Source organism: Larus michahellis, chromosome 9, assembly GCF_964199755.1.
Source record: "Larus michahellis chromosome 9, bLarMic1.1, whole genome shotgun sequence".
Lineage (NCBI taxonomy): Eukaryota > Metazoa > Chordata > Aves > Charadriiformes > Laridae > Larus > Larus michahellis.
The window spans coordinates 31,403,973-31,419,806 of record NC_133904.1 but is presented as its reverse complement, the minus strand read 5'-3'; the positions used below and the strand labels follow the sequence as shown (position 1 = coordinate 31,419,806).

The following is a 15,834-nucleotide window of genomic DNA, read 5'->3' as shown; positions in this document are numbered from 1 at the left end:
TCATCCTTTGCAATTCTGGTGGAAGTAAGGCCTCCAGTTTGAAAACATCTCTGATAAGAAGTGTCTCCTCGACCTTGAGTCAGCTAACAGTGAGAGAAGTGTAGAAGAGAAGTAGGGTATGAATTCTGTCCTATCTGGGGTCTTACAGAGATAGTTGGTCAGCGAGTATCTGACAGCTTGCTTGTTTTGTCCTACACCTTCATCGCTTCTCAAGGCTTTTAATTTAAGAAAGGAATATTGTTAAATATGCTTTCTTTTTATCCAAAGAAACGTGGAAAGATTTCCACTCAGCTTCTTTTGTCCTGTTTTTCTCTCATGTTCTGCAGCATATCTTTTCTTCTTACTTGAGGTGCCTTGCAGAAAAGGTTGGTTTGTAGATCTTCCTTCCAAACTACCAAGTAGAGAACTCAAAAGATGAAGGCTTCTACACTGTTTAATAATTTCTATTTACTATTACAATTAAGTAGAACCTTGACTTTTAAATTAAAAAGAAAATATATTATAAGTGTAGATACATAAAACATATTGATGCACTGACCTCAGTTAAGTAATATCAAAAATGTTTAATATGCATTTAATTAAGCTGAAAATACTTGGTCTCTCATTTTAAGAATGAGAATGATGTTTTAAATGGGTTGTACAGCTTCTGTCCTTACCGAGTGCAACACAATGTGGGAAAAAAAGGTTTGGGCTTGCAAAGAGATCCTCTTATTTTCCATCTCCCTTAGAGATACTAGCTGAATGTGATGTTATTTGGCATGAATTTTTCTTATAATAAGGTAAAGTTACTCCTGTAAGATAGATCATAAAGTAACTTGCTGCTTTACAGTAGGTAGATGCACAGTATGATTCATTAAAATTGCAAGTTCTTAAAAATTCCTTCTCTTTCATTTTCAAACTTTAGTGGGTGTTAGAGAAGGTGGGAGCTGTTATTCTGCACAGTACGGGACTCTTGGAAATGCAGACAAAGTGGAACAATTTAGGGCTGGCTAGGTTAGCTGAAACCCCTATGTAGGTGGCAAACTTAATCTTATTTCTTGTACCTCCTGCTGAATTTTTTTTTCTTTCTTGCTTGCTTTCTCTTTTTCCCAACGTATATACTGACGAAGATGAAACAAGTATCTCCTCGCAGTTGGCCTGAATGGAGGGCCACATCACTTTTTGGGTTCAGTCTCAGAGTATGACTTCTGTTAAATGAAAAGGCTCTGTGGTGATGTCACAGATAATGTTCTGTAGTTGAACGAGAAGGTATCAGCACAAAAAGTAATTTAAATTAAGGAAGAATGGGTGCTTGTTCTGTTAAATGTACAAGTGTTTAATCAGTAAGAAGTTGATCACTTTGAAGGGAACAGGAGGAAAAGTCGGAGCGAGTGGGTGGAGGATGAGGTGAATGCCTTGTGGAAAGGTGCAGAACATAAACTCTGTCAAAACTTTCAAGTGAAACTGTTCAAAGTTATGTTTAGTGAGAATTGTGGTTAGTAAGCATCAACAACTGATATAGTGTTACCGTATGTCTTTTAAAATGTGTGTTTGATTCAGGAAATTGTGGGGGTAGTAGTTCTGTTGAATTGTTTGTGTTGAAGTGTTTATGGTGGTTCAGGTGTGTAGGTGTGTATCTTGGATACATTGTAATAGCCTCAATTACTTTCAAGCCTCCTACCTGAGGAACAAATTTGACCCAGTACTTACTCTTTGTTTCTTTGATTTGTTTTTTTTTTCTTTTTTCCTTCCCCATTGTGAAAATTGCAATTTTATCACAAGTAAAATTTTCCCTATTTCAATATGGCAAAAAAGAAGAGCAGGCACCTTCAACTTCTCCTTGTAGCATCAGTTGTTGGAATGTAACAGCTTAAATTTTTCAATTTGGGAATATTGTAAATCTTTGTCGTGTGCATTCTAATGATCCAAAAGTATTTACTGTGTTCTTCTCCTGAAATGATCACACAAAGAACTGCCCGTAAGGGCATTATTTTGATTTGTTTGCGCTGTATTTGCTTTTAAAGATAGACTGTTTTAATGTATTTATTGTTTTAGTGCTGTCAAGTGTGGAAGAAGTGCAGGTCTCTTAAGCTGAATGTTTTGCAAAAACTAAATAAAAAGCAAGTGTGGAATTTTTATATTCTTTGTCTTGGTACATATCACTGCCACAGTTGTCCTTCTAAAGCTGATGAAGTTAAAACTAACATATATTACTCAGATTGCTTATCGAAGCACCTTGCAATGCCATTTGCAATGGTTTGATCCTAAACTTCTTGTAAAGCCACTGTAACTTCTATTATTTGTAACAGAATGACATAATCGTGATGCACAAGAGGAAAGGAGGTACACAGGTGTGACCTTACACTGTAGGAGTTTGTCATTGCTTCTTTAGCTTGTAAACAGTATGCAGACAAGTCTTACTTTTCTGTGTGTGTCTCACGCCAAACTGACTTGAATGCTTTCTCTGATGGAGCTTTTTTTTTCTCACCTTTCACCAAGGCTCTGAGGTAGCTCACTTTTTTGGAATGCTGTGGACTTCCTCTTGTTCTTCCTCAAAGCACAAAAACTCCTCCTGCAGCGCCTTTTCTCTATGTCTTAACATAGTCCTTTTCTGGGCACTCTTACAGTACCCATCCTCATCCTTGCTCTGCAGACTCAAAGTATAGTTTGGTGTATTCCAATTAGTCTTCCAAATAATTTCTCTACTAAAGGAAATGGGGAAAAAGAAAAAGCGCCCACAAAGTAAAACTTGTTCTGTGTGAATATCAGTTTAGGCAAGAGCTAATAAGATGAACTTGTATGACTCATCAACGTTAGGTTTTTTCAGATTTCTACTTTAAATTAGAGACTGTAAAAGAATTTTCAGGGCTGGTGGTGAAGGCTTAAGTGTTCTACCTCCAAAATGAATGAAGTGCAATTCAGTCTCTGTTACTTTTATTCATTTGAATCTGCCAGGACAGGAGCCAATTAGTGTTACAGATGATGCCTGCAACTAGACTAAGCCCACTAAAAGTTTTCCATGTACATCAGCGAAGCATCCTAACTTCGTAATGACCTCCTGTCACTTCTAGTGGTGGTGTGACTGTACAACTAGTTTTATGCAAGTGAGAAGCTCTGTGATTCTGTTATCTTCCTGAAATTTCCGGCTTTCAGGTTCCTTGGAGTTAATAGGCTCATAAATAATGCCTAGAAAAGGAAAAGTATCAGAAAGTTTGCAGGTGGCTCATTATAACATTATTATAATGACCTCTGGCACAGTATAAATAAAAGAGCTCTATTGTCTTAAAATCAGTAATAATTGGTCTCTTAAAACAGTGTTTACTATTAAGTGACTTGCCAATAAATATATACAGCTCTAATTTTCCACTGAATTATTAAAAAACTTTACACTTTTCTGCAGCCTTTACTGCAAAGATTTAAAATGGAAACCTTTTTCCTTATTGAATAAATATTCTTAATTTTTCCTCCCTTTTAGTAATTTTAAGGAGAGACCATCCCTGATAGCTGCCATTGTCTCTTATACGTCTGTTTGAGTGGACAGGTAGGCCACCTTTCCAGACTTTTAAACTTAGTGAGAAGTCCATTTTTCACTTAGCCAATTTACCCATCATGGTTGAGGGTGACCTTATTGTTCCATACTCCCATTGAGGTCATAGTGTGGTGTCACAGCGTTCCTGTAGTGGTGTAGAAGCAGCACAGTTTTGTGAGTGAGCAGCTGCTCAAAACGCTGTTGAAGACCAACCTTTTATCATCCGTTGCAAGGTGACTTACATTTTGCTCTAATGCACACAAGCCAAGTTAGACAGTGTTGTTATTGCAGTGTTTTTGAGGAGCCTCATGACATCATATAGAAAATTTGCACTGTAACTTGGTACATCTACACTCAGGGTTATATTTTAGTATCCCTGAAGCACTTGTAATGGTGTATCTTTTTTGTTAAGGCGGAGTGATTTCATTCTTCTGTTTCCTACTGTTTAATTATTGCTATTCCTGTTCGGCGTAAGCCCTGAAATCGGTTTGTGTTTCAGTGATAGAATGAGGGCAGCAGTGGAAAACTGCACAGATTTCTTTTTTTTTCCCCTCTGTGGACTTATAATGAATGACCATGTGAACGATATGGAAGCTGATTCTGTCTAGAATTTAAAATCATCTGACAAGAAGCTGTAGAGCTTAATTTTTGTTAAACTGTTACGTGGAAATCTGAACACAGGGAGTGTCTGTGGAGGGGGCACTATATGAAGCACTTAGCAGCAGAGTACCTACAGATTCAGCAGCTAATAGATTGTTATCTGCCACAATTTAAAATCCTGAAACCAAATAAAATCCTAAATGTGGATTCTTATTCCTGTGTGCTGCTTGAGCAGTCTTTGCTAAATTGTTCTGCACATAATTTAATGTTCGTCCTTTTAACTTTGCAGGCATATTGCCAAAGAATTACTCATACAGTTTAAAAAAAAAAAAAAGAAAAAATAAATCAGTGACTGTAACCCATAAATAAGCTACACAATCTTAGTTCCCTTTCCAGGTTTTTCAACAAATGATAAAGGGTATACTCTTCAAAAATGCATTTACCAGAAAGAAACCTTTCAAATCGCTTCTAGTACATGTAACTATGGCTTATAATGACTGTTGCAGTAAGCTTGGTAAATCACTTTCACTCAAGCACATTTATACTTAAGTGTTGTTTCTACTGTAAATTCCATTGCTGTCTTCAGCCCTGATTGGTAGTACTTAGCATTTTACGTGGGAATAATGCATTGGAGCTGGAAAGCAAGTTTAGTAAAGTGAGAACCATCACAAGTGGTGTTTATTATAATTAATGTGATATGAGAGTATACACGGCAAGCAAGATATCATAATTAAACCGTTTTATTTTTTTTTTACAAATGGTGGAAGACGTGCAATTTGGAGACAAGGATGTCGAGCAGGACAGTGTTAAATGCTTTGCTCCAAAGTAGTTCACTGTGTTTCCATGTTGCTTGGTGGTTATTGGGAAACTTGTTCTACCATGGTACCAAAAGACTAAATGCGTTTAAAGTCCTTACAGCCTCCTTGAGGCACCTCTTGTGTGATTATGAAAGTAGGATAAGGAGATTTTTAGTGGATACTTGCATAAGACTTGTTTTGAATGTCAAAAAGGAGAAAAGATGCTAAGTATGTGGGGACATTAGGATACAGAAGCAGCCCCTCCAGGTTGAGGGATAACTGAATAAAAAGAAGAGAAGGCATTGTCAGTGGGAGCCTGCTGAGGATGCTGTTAAGGGGGAAAAGTGGAAAGGGTTAACATACTTGGGTTCAATGGTTTTATGCATTATATGTATGAGATTGAATTACGAAGTGCTGTAGTCTGGGTATTTCTTTCATGTAGTTTGGAGGATACAAAGCTGCATAAATGGAATAAGAGAGAACATGCTTGAAATCAGTCAGACACCTCAAAAAACTTGACAAGCATAGATCGGAAGACAACTGATGCTATAAGTATTATGAAAATAATGTGTGATTAATAAATATTATTGGCTTTGTTGAGTTTAACTTACGTGTAGGGGAGATGTGCCGCGCACTAATAAAAATACTTATTTTATGGAGAGAAAAGTAACAAAAGAAAGTACTCCATTAAGTACATTGAAAGAATTTAAGTCTTTGAAATGGTTTTGAAGCATTAAGTAACATAGAGACAAAACATATGCTTTAATGAAAATAGTTCTCACCTCTCTTGTGGAACACATTTCTGTTTAAAAAAAGATTAGTGCAAAAAGGCAGTCATTCAGAAAGGCAAAGCTTAAAACATTCCTAAAACCTACACATTTCTTGAGTTTTGTTGTAATTCTTCCAAAACCACAAAATAGAACTTGACAGAGGCAAGATACTAAACCACCTCGAAAAATACTAAGCAGTGCTGCATATAGGGGAAGATGAAATAAAACTGCAACAGCAATTCTATATTGGCTGAGATTAAATGGTGCTTTCAAAAGCTGCATAAAATTGAGGCCATTAGCTTATATTTGCATTTAAGTAGTGGAGTTGTAATGTTAGACAGTTATAAAATTGTAAATTATAATCAGACAGGTAACATTACCCATTATAGGAAGATGGCTCAGTTTGAACACAATATTTGAGAAAATGTTTTCAAAAAATACTAAGAGCTAGAGCAATGAAGTATTGGACTGTGGAGATATGTAGGCATTTGTCAGTGTACAGAGATTGTTTGCAGCTGGAAGCAGCCTTTTTTTTTCTCCAGAAATTTACCATCAGGAGCTCTAGAAAATGTTAGTTCTATATTGCCACTTCTTCTGTCTTCATAGAAACCTATAGTTCCTGTCATTTGTTTGTAGGTATTTCTCAGTGCTTGTTATTATTTACTGAGGAATCAAAATTATACAGAAATGGTTATTAATGCATGCTCAGATGACAAGTCTCCCTTTTTTTTTTTCCTTACCCTGTAGAATTTTTCTTCTGAGAATATGGAATAAATGATAACTTCAAGCATTTGCTTCTTCTAACATAATGGGGCTTTTAAGTTATCATCTAAATGACATGAAGTGCCAGAGAGTTGCTCTGAGGGAGCGTAAGAGCGTCACTCCCAGTGACGGCAGTGCTGCCAGCCGTCTGAAGGAGTGAGGCAGGATAGGTGGGTGGCACTTGAAGGATGAAATATTTTTGAAGTAGGGTATGCTTTTTTTTTTAATTCTGTCTAATGATGTCCAGTAGCGTTTGGGGCGGGGGCAGAAGTACTGTCTGAGAATGCCATAAGTATAGACCTTTGTCATGATCAAGTTAAAAATAAGTACATTATTCTTTTAAAATACATATATATGTGATCACGTGCACAGTACTTCAGATTTATCAAGAAAATGTTGTTTACCTTCAGACTTGCAAATACAGTGATACTTTGTAATTGTCTTTTCTTCCTTATAGGCAGGTGAGCAAGAAGAAGAGACTGAGGGGACAAGAGCCAGCCACAAGGAGACAGAAAATTGTTTTGTCAGATAGGAGTAGTGGGAAAACGGGACACAAGAGTTCAAGCTGTACGTGGAAATGAATGATAACCATGTTTGTAGATTATTGCACTCACAATGCTAGTTATAGTTGAGTTTCCCACTAAGTTCTGATGCCCAGAAAACTTGATGAAATAAATCCCTACAACTATCTTCAGCACGACTTACAGCAAAACATTCATGTGTGACTAGAGGCAACTGGAACGACTGTTTGCTAATGATTAAAGTAATATCACCCACGATAATTAATCAGGTTAGGGTAAAAGAGGTATCTTATTCCTACTGAAAAAACTCCAGTGGTTTAGTCCCCCTTATTTTATTTCATTTTCACTTTTTATAAGTGCATATTGAATACACAATCCATTATTCAACTACCACACCTGCTTTCAAGCTGTAAAATCCTATGCAAAGCCAATAAGTACAAAAATATGAATCTTAAAATTGTATTCTTTATGTTACAAACTTTAGAACCGATAGACCTGTTAAACTGAAATATCAGCCTTTCAACAGCAAGCACTGGCTATAAGCTGAACTATTTCAGTAACTGTAAACATAATAAAAATTCTCATGATGAATCTCTGAAAAGTTAATTTGATGAAACTCATAAGAAATACACTGAATTCAAAGAAATGAATAATCCAGCATTATTGATAAGAGCTAAATTTTTTTCAAGCAACAACAAGAAGCCATGTTTTGTTATAGAAGTAACAATACAAAATGAAAGCCAAGAAAAATATCAAGATCACTGTAGCTGAAGTTCATTCTTCTGAACTGATAAAAATGCTTCCAAAGTGAAAGTATGTTGCAGAGCCTTTTCAAGACTGTATGTTTGCTCTTGTGGCAATATGAATTGCTTAATTACTGGGATGTTTTGTTGAAAGGGGCCGTTTATAACTGTGAATTATGTGAATTTATACTTCAGTCTGACAAGTAAGCCACTTGGGGCTTATGGCTAGCTTCGCAGTCTCAGATGAGGAAAAGGATTACTTTTAAATTGGGTCAGAATTTCAACATTGACTCTTTTTGGCCACAATAGAGAAGAAACATATTCTGTTTATTTGACCTGATTAAAGTGAAGAAAAGTATGTAATAATTTCCCGAAAGAACAGCGAAAAGGAAGTGGCTGCTTATTTCAGAAATGCTGAAGGTATATATGTAATTCAAAGAAGAAAGTTTTCATAGGTGTGAGACGGTTAAATGTGAAAAGATGCAGTTGTAAAGGAAATGTATATTAGCACAAAGCTGCAAAACAGTTTATCTTCTTTGGCTGACCCTTCATGCAAATGCCATTTTTATGCAGTAAGCATGGAACAACACAACAGTAACTTTTCTTAGCAATACAAGATCAGTGAATGAAGCAGATTAATCACAAGCATTTTAGTTACTTCTAACAATATCAGCGTAAACTGTCGATATACTGCTGCAGTCCATCCAGATGGCTGAATCCCGTGCTTAGTGTTCAGCTGAAGCAGGCTTGCGTTTTGCAGATATTATGCCATGATTCTCAACAAGTAACTTCAATTATAGAGGTGTTCCAGAAGAAAATCAAACCTTGATTATGTGACCATTAACAGCTATTGTGGTGAAGTAGGCGTAGCTCTATGCAGTAAGACAGTGCAGGCGATATCCTTGTGTTTGGGGTGGGAAGGGAATGTTTACTTGAAACTAGTTCTAGTCTGCTCCTGTAGATTCAAAAACCTTAAAGTGATTAGGATACATCAGTGTGTTACTTGAACACACTTTCTGGTTTAGTTTCATCCAAAAGAATCCAGATTAACATATTTAGATGACTTCAAGATGTGAACCAATGTGTGTCTACTAGTGGGAATGATCAGGAGGTACACTTCTCACTCCTATGAACTAAATGGGGACGTGGATGCACTGTTCTAGTAAACACACTTATACCTCTGGTGTTTTAGACACCTCTGTCTGTGGGTAAAGGCATGAACGGTAAATGCAGTTGTTCAAGTTGTACTAGTCTGAATCTATGACAACAGCACAGATAATGCTCTGCCATTTGTTTTTTTTAAATGCTGCAACTGCTGTCATAATAGCTCAAGTAAAAGCATCACTTGGTCTTGGGTATATTTGTTTTGATAAAGATGTTCTGGGCGTTATGTCTTCCTGAAGTGATCTTGCTTAACCAAGCACTATTTAATCTAGCCCTGCAAAGTCATCATGTACACATGATCACGTTTCAGAAATCATAGAATGGTTCAAGTTGGGAGGGAACTTAAAAAATCGTCCTAGTGAATCAAGTCAGTGTGCTTACCAGCTATTTTGTTAGCGTGTTTAGCTTGGTATGTGGTTACTTGCTTTTTCTGTTGGAAGACTGTTTCTTAATGGATCATGTGGAGCTCTGTGAAAGCGAGTTGGCCATAGATGCAGCTTAATACTATTTTAATAGCAGAGAGTTTAACCTTCTTCTGTGGGCATCTTCTCCTTTGGTTTATGTCCTCATTACCTACCTAGATAATGTTCTTAGATTTAAAGGAACAACACACATAAATCAAACACGTTCCTTGTTTATGCTGCTATTTACTTTACAAGTTGTGATCAGTGTGGCTAGTCTCAGGTCTTTGGTCTTAGCCTGCCTTGGAAACTGAGAGCTAAGTTGCCCTTCTGTTTTCACTAATAAAGTAACATCTGCCCACTGATGACAGCTCCATCAACCTTTTCTGTACCTGTTTTCTTCAGTTAGGCATGTTAAGAATTATCAGCAATGGAATGTTCTTGTTTCTATTGTTCTTAGACCTCTGTAGCAAATACTAAACGTCCCTCTTTCTCCCTGGGAAGCATGTAGTTCTTCCCTGCTAATAAGATTTCACACATTAAAGCATACTGATAAGAGCATGGTACAGCTAAGATTACACATCTGAGGTTATTCTTGTTGCTACGAAGTGATGAACCTGCTATCTAATGTGCTGATTTTTCTTTTGGAACTATCCAACATATCCTGTTAAAGTTTTCCTAAATTTAAGCTATAAAATTAATTTCTCAGTTGCAGGGTCAAAATCTAGAGTGCATTAATACTTTGAGCTTAAAACAATACTGCCATTAACATAATTAACAACATTAACATAAAATAGTAAATATACTCGTTTTTCTGTTGTACACAAGAGATATTTTCTGTCTGCTGTAGTATTTTGTCTGCAACATAATTTAGAAGATAGTTCTGATTGCTTTGCTGATTTTCCATAAATGCCAGATGAATTTGGGCAAGGTGTCAATTTTTATTCCCAGTTCACCAACTTGAGGATTTTCATCCCAAGTCTTATTGCCTGTACAATGAAATTTTTCCTTGGGAGGTACTATTTTGAGCACAGAATTTTGAAACAGTGGGAATTATTATCTGTGAGTAATAACAATCTCTGTGGAGCTTGTTATACAACAAAGACTGATCATGTGCTTGACTATATTCCTGTGATTCTTTGCATCTGTGAGTAGCTTAAATTTCTGAAAGTTGCTGCCTTATCAAAAGAGGTGCAGTACTGGTCTTTTTTTTTTTTTTCCTTAGTGAAATAAGGTAAATTATTTAAACTACTGCTATTTTAACTCAAGTTCAATAACACTTAGATGAACTTCCATGCAGCAGTCTAGAAAAATGTACAAATTAACAGAGGTTAAGCTGGTCCTTGAATTTTTCTAACAGAATTTTGTCATTTGAATGGATCGTTATATAGCTAAATTCTTTCTAAAATAACATTTCTTGAAGTGCCCCATAGGTGTGCAAATAATAAGATACTAGTAGAGAACTTCTTTTATTTATTTATTTTTAATCAACTCTTATTTGTTTGGTACAAATGTTTTGAGAATTAGGTACCCTTCTTGGCACAGTGTGGAGGTTTCCAGAGTAGTTGTGGCTTTGCAGGAAGATCAGAGTAAGGATGTTCTCTCTGGTGATACGGCTGCATTTCATATTCTAGTAGCCATTCAAGAATTTCTATTGGAGGAAGCTTGAAGGCAAGGTGATCTGTAGAAATAAAGGATATAGGACTGATTGTTGTGTAAGCATGAATTTTATTACTTACCTTGTTTTCTATTGATTTATGTGGGTAACAATAGTCATAGTATGACTCCTTAGCTAGTCATGCTACATGTAAAAAAACCAAAATAAACAAAAAAAACCCCCCAAAACAATAACAACAAAAAAAACCCCCAAAACGACCAACAATCAAAAAACCAAACCAACCAAACGCAACCCACAAAAAGCAGCCTGTGAATGGCACGGTCCATTCTGTCTGTCTGTAAACAATCCTGTATTAATTGTATTGAAAACAGAGCTTGAAACTGTAATCTCTTGAAACAGAAAGCTTTCCTTTCGTGCAGTTATGCTAACTGATTTATTAACAATGGCAAAATATAGCCATAGCTTGAACAGACATTACTAGCATTGCTTATTTCTCAAGGAATGCTGTATAGTTGAACTGAATGTTGTATTTTATAATAGCGTGACTAAACTGTAATTGTCAGGTTGTCATTCTCCCCCCACACTGCTTATGGTCAGATTACTTGTGACAACACTGCTTTGGTATTTCAAATACTAAAAAACGATGATGAAGTGTCTCTTACAGTTACATACCATGAAATGAGTTATTCAGGTCTGTCTTCAGAATAGGTCTAAACATTCGCTACTTTTGAAGGAGATACTGATCACTGTTGTGACAGGCCACCAATACAAGGTAAAAGAACGTACACAGTTTTTGTAGTCTGAGTTCCACAGAGAGAACACTGACCTTTAATTCTAATTATTAGTTTTTCTCCAAAAAGGTTCTTGCAGTAGATACTCTGGTTTCCCTTGTGGATATGTTACTGTAGTATAGCAATTACAGCATGACACCTAAAAATAAATTGCTGCTTTTTCAGTATCAAAATGTAGCATGTTTCAATACATCTAGTACATTATGGTATGCAAATTTGTACAGAAGGTAGAAATTGCTACTTTTGATTTGCTTCTATGAAGTCCATAATGAGGATGTAAAATAATAGTCGAAGTAAATAAGAGATTGCTACTCCAGATAAGAGTCCCAGCTAAGATTGCAAACAAGCTGTCAGTAATGATAGCCGTAAGGAACTTCTATACTGGATAAGCCCAAGTGAAAATGAGGATGCAGTACGCTGTAACTGGGGCCATGTGGGTTTTCTGTAGAAATTGCACATGTGATGGATTAAATTTACTTTTGAGGGCCTGGAATAATGAAAAAGTGCTTGCTTGTTCAGTAACACTTATGATCTTGTTGACGTGTGAGGGAGAGGAAAATTGGATGAGCACTGCCACCTCATTAGGTATTGAATAATGTACTGGGAGATAGTCATAGGTATATGTGTGCTGCTGGGGGTGGAGAAGGATTGGGAGTGTAAGCAAAGAAGGGAAAGTAATTAAGAAATTGAGAAGTAGTTTCAAAAACTCTGTAAGGATTTGATTGCCGTTTGTGTATGTTTGACTTCTGTCACTTCAGAATATAAATACAGCATCATTATTGAGAATTAAAGTGTGTTCCTACCATGGAACAAGGTCAAAAAGCAGACTGATTCAAATTGTGCAAATTAGACAATAATTTTGAGACGTACATCATGACATAGAGCTATCAAAAAATGGTAATAGATGAAAAGAGACCAGGCAAAGGTTATAACTGTATATTCTTAACTGTATGAAGTTGTCAAGCAGTAGAATAACTTAATTTTAATGAAGCAATGAGACTCCACAGAGGGTGATGAACAGTCAAGTAAATAATGTCAGTTTAGTAAGGTTCTAAGGTTGCAGGCCTTGTTGTAAAGCTAGATTTTGCTCGTCTCTGTATAACACGCAATGGTATGTTAGTAGCAATGCCATTATGTCCTGGAGTACACTAATGATGCAGGGAAATCACAGAATAGGATTGTGATGTTACACAAAGCAACTATGTCGTCTAAATTTTGTAGCGCTCACGATGTGGTTCAAAAAAAAGAAACAAACGCCGAAAACAAAATCCTGAAAAACACAGGCACTGAAGTGTAGGGGGAATAAATAGCACAGAGCTGCTAGTCTCTGCCCAGCAGAGGGAAGGTCCTCTGTTCCCTGTACTGTGGTTCTGTCAGACTGCTGTATTGTCTAAGGTGAAGAAACCTCTTCAAGCCTTGAAATCTTATTCCAAAGTAGGATGATGAAGAGAAAAGGAAAATGGCATGAGATGCCATTAAGTTGGTGAAAATACGTAGTGCTAATCAAAGTACCTGTTAAGTGTGTGCTAGTCATGTAAGACTCTCTTAATATGAAATAAATCCAAGCAGAAATTCAGGTTTACGTGACCTGTATCTTGTCAATGAGATCCCAAGCAAAAGATCAGGGGAAGAAATGAGGTTAATTATATCCAATTACCCTTTGCCCAAATATACTAACATACGGAATTTCAGAATTTGAAGAAAAGAGTAGGGGATATTAATTTCAGCAAAATCAGTTTTCAGCACTTGTTTTAATATACATGCCGCTATGATGCAACTACAGAGAAGGAACTACGCTCTGCAGTTCACTGGTATATCAAAACTAAAGCCTTAAAACATTCGTTAAGCTACTGCTATATGAAGTCAACTCTTTTCAGATTGGATGGTAGTACATAACTGAGGAGGCATTTATTTACTAGTGTGTCAAGCTATGCTTACTTGTGTTTCTCTAGCAATAAAAGGAAAATAGAAGTGTCAATAGTTTTGCCATTTATATTGATTCATAACTTCTATGGTTGTGACTTCTGACTGAAAGACATAATTATGTCCCATGTTACTATTGAATCTCTACATTTTTGTCTCATAGCCACAACCGAATAATTCGGATAACTTCGAAAAGTGCTTGAAACTGAATTCCTCCTTTGTTGTTTTAGTTCTGGGGTTTTTTTTTGTTTGTTTGTTTGTGTTGGTTTTTTTCTTTTGTGTTTCATCAACTCTGGGTTTTGTCTTCAGAATAGCCTCTGTTTCCAAAGGGTATTCTGAAATATTCATGATCATATAGCAAAAGATTGATGAAGTCCATTTTTAAAGAACAAGCAAATATAACTTTTAAGAAATGAAGATAGGGAAGTTATTAAAAAATAAACATGTGCATCTGCTTGGTATTTGGAAAAAAAATAGGTATTTTTCAAGTATTGTTCTTCAACATTTCCTTCAAAAAAACTCACATTTCTAATAAATGAAGAAATATTTCACAACATGGTGCATTATGTTAAGACAGTCATCATTCTTAATTAGTGTTTTAATATCTGTAGATATTTGCTCAAAGGAGTTGAGTGGAATTGTATAATTATTTCATGTACTGTTACTTAAAGCTGAAAAAAGTCGCTCAACAGTGATGCCTATGAATAAATGCCATGCCTTCTGCAAACATAAATTCTCTTATAACTTAGCTTTTACTTCATAGTAGTATAAGCGTGTGCTTGGATGGCTTTAAGGTTTTGTCTGTTTTAACAAAAAATCCAGTGATATTGAAGTTCTTTTGCAGAATAAACAGTGTGCAGAAATACACTTAACATGCAAAGAAATCTGTCGTGCACATTGATGTTAGGTAGTTATAACTGAGATAATAAAGGGAGTACATGTCACAACAGTATTGATCATATGCTGTCAACCTGCATAATTTTACCTTGTGGTATTTCAGACTTTAAAACCTTTAAAACACTAATGGGACACATACGGATCCAGCAGTGTTTTGCCAAGACTCAGTTATGAGGCATCTGCTGTGATTCACCCTTGCTCTAGTAAAGATGAAATCTGACACTGTTTACCATCAGCTTGTGCTCCTCAAAGTGACTTTAAAAATGTTATTATAGGCTTCCATGTAGGTGGTGCAGTGACTAAAAAAGCTGTATCTAGTGTGCTGAGTCGCTTTTTTTTTTTATTATTTTATTTTAAATACTCTCTTGATTACATTCCCTGAAAAGTCCCCCAGGGAATGACTGATAGACAATTTTGCCAAGCTCTGAAAGATAAGTTGTAATTGCGTTAACGCAAAAGTGATGCCTTCAGTATGTTTGTCCTGGCCTAACTGGTTGAAATTTAGCAAATTGGTCTACTTCAAGAAAAGAGAGTCTCTGTTGGCTTGCAGTGCTAACAGGAGATGAAGGCAGCAAAACTTGTTTTGGCTTTGCAAGGCAGCAGAGGAGGTGGGAAACACAGGAGAATCTCTCTCCTTATTCCAAAGACCTTTTCTGCAGAGATGCCTTGCAGAACAGTACTGTTTATGAACTTAGAGGGTGGCTGCTCTGACAGTTATGGCTTGCGTTTATTACTTGCCTGTTTTGAGAATTCACTCATTGATGTCCTGAGAGTATTTTCTCTGCTCTGTCTGTTCTTTTCTATTGTACTAGTTATGTATTTTATCTTCCTTTTGTCCTTAAATCCTCAAAATGGTTACACGTATATTATCTGTGTGTCTTTTTAATTCTTTATGACGCTGCCTGATAAATAATCATAGTGTCAAATCCTGCTTGTTTTAGTGTTTTTCAGCTGGTAGGAGTCCCCTGGCTAGCTAATTGAACTATAATATATAGGAAAATTTATAGATAAGGAGAACAGTTGCCAGAAACTACATTATGAAATGTATGTCCGTTAAAGTTGACTAGCTTAAATATTGATAAAGTCAAACAGGAGAATCAATGTCAGATACTGGGATGGATTTTAAGCAGCAGAATACAACTTTATTTAGCATTATAGTTTCTCCGCCACCTCTTAGATAAATTATTTAACTCATTCTAATATATTGGCCTCCAAACACTTCTAGTAAACTGCACAAAATTCACAGAAACTTGGTGAGAAATTTCAGCTTATCAAGTCAATACTTTTTGAGAGGCCAAAGATCCATTGCAGCATTCCTGATTTGTTCTGCACTTGTGCG

At 36.2% G+C, this 15,834-nt stretch overlaps 1 protein-coding gene across 40 annotated transcripts in view; it reads left to right on the top strand.

Annotated features, from left to right (window-relative positions):
• The window catches only part of LOC141748935 (guanine nucleotide exchange factor DBS-like), a 243,678-nt gene that overhangs the window by 52,007 nt on the left and 175,837 nt on the right, over window positions 1-15,834 (top strand). For 2 of the 40 annotated variants that reach the window (XM_074601719.1, XM_074601728.1), the window contains 2 exons: window positions 3,455-3,520; window positions 6,895-7,004. The exons of 36 other annotated variants lie outside the window; for them this stretch is intronic. The gene's annotated coding sequence lies outside the window, so the exon portion shown is untranslated. The remainder of the gene's footprint in view (window positions 1-3,454; window positions 3,521-6,894; window positions 7,005-15,834) is intronic. 2 more of the 40 variants (XM_074601741.1, XM_074601729.1) reach the window with 1 other exon arrangement.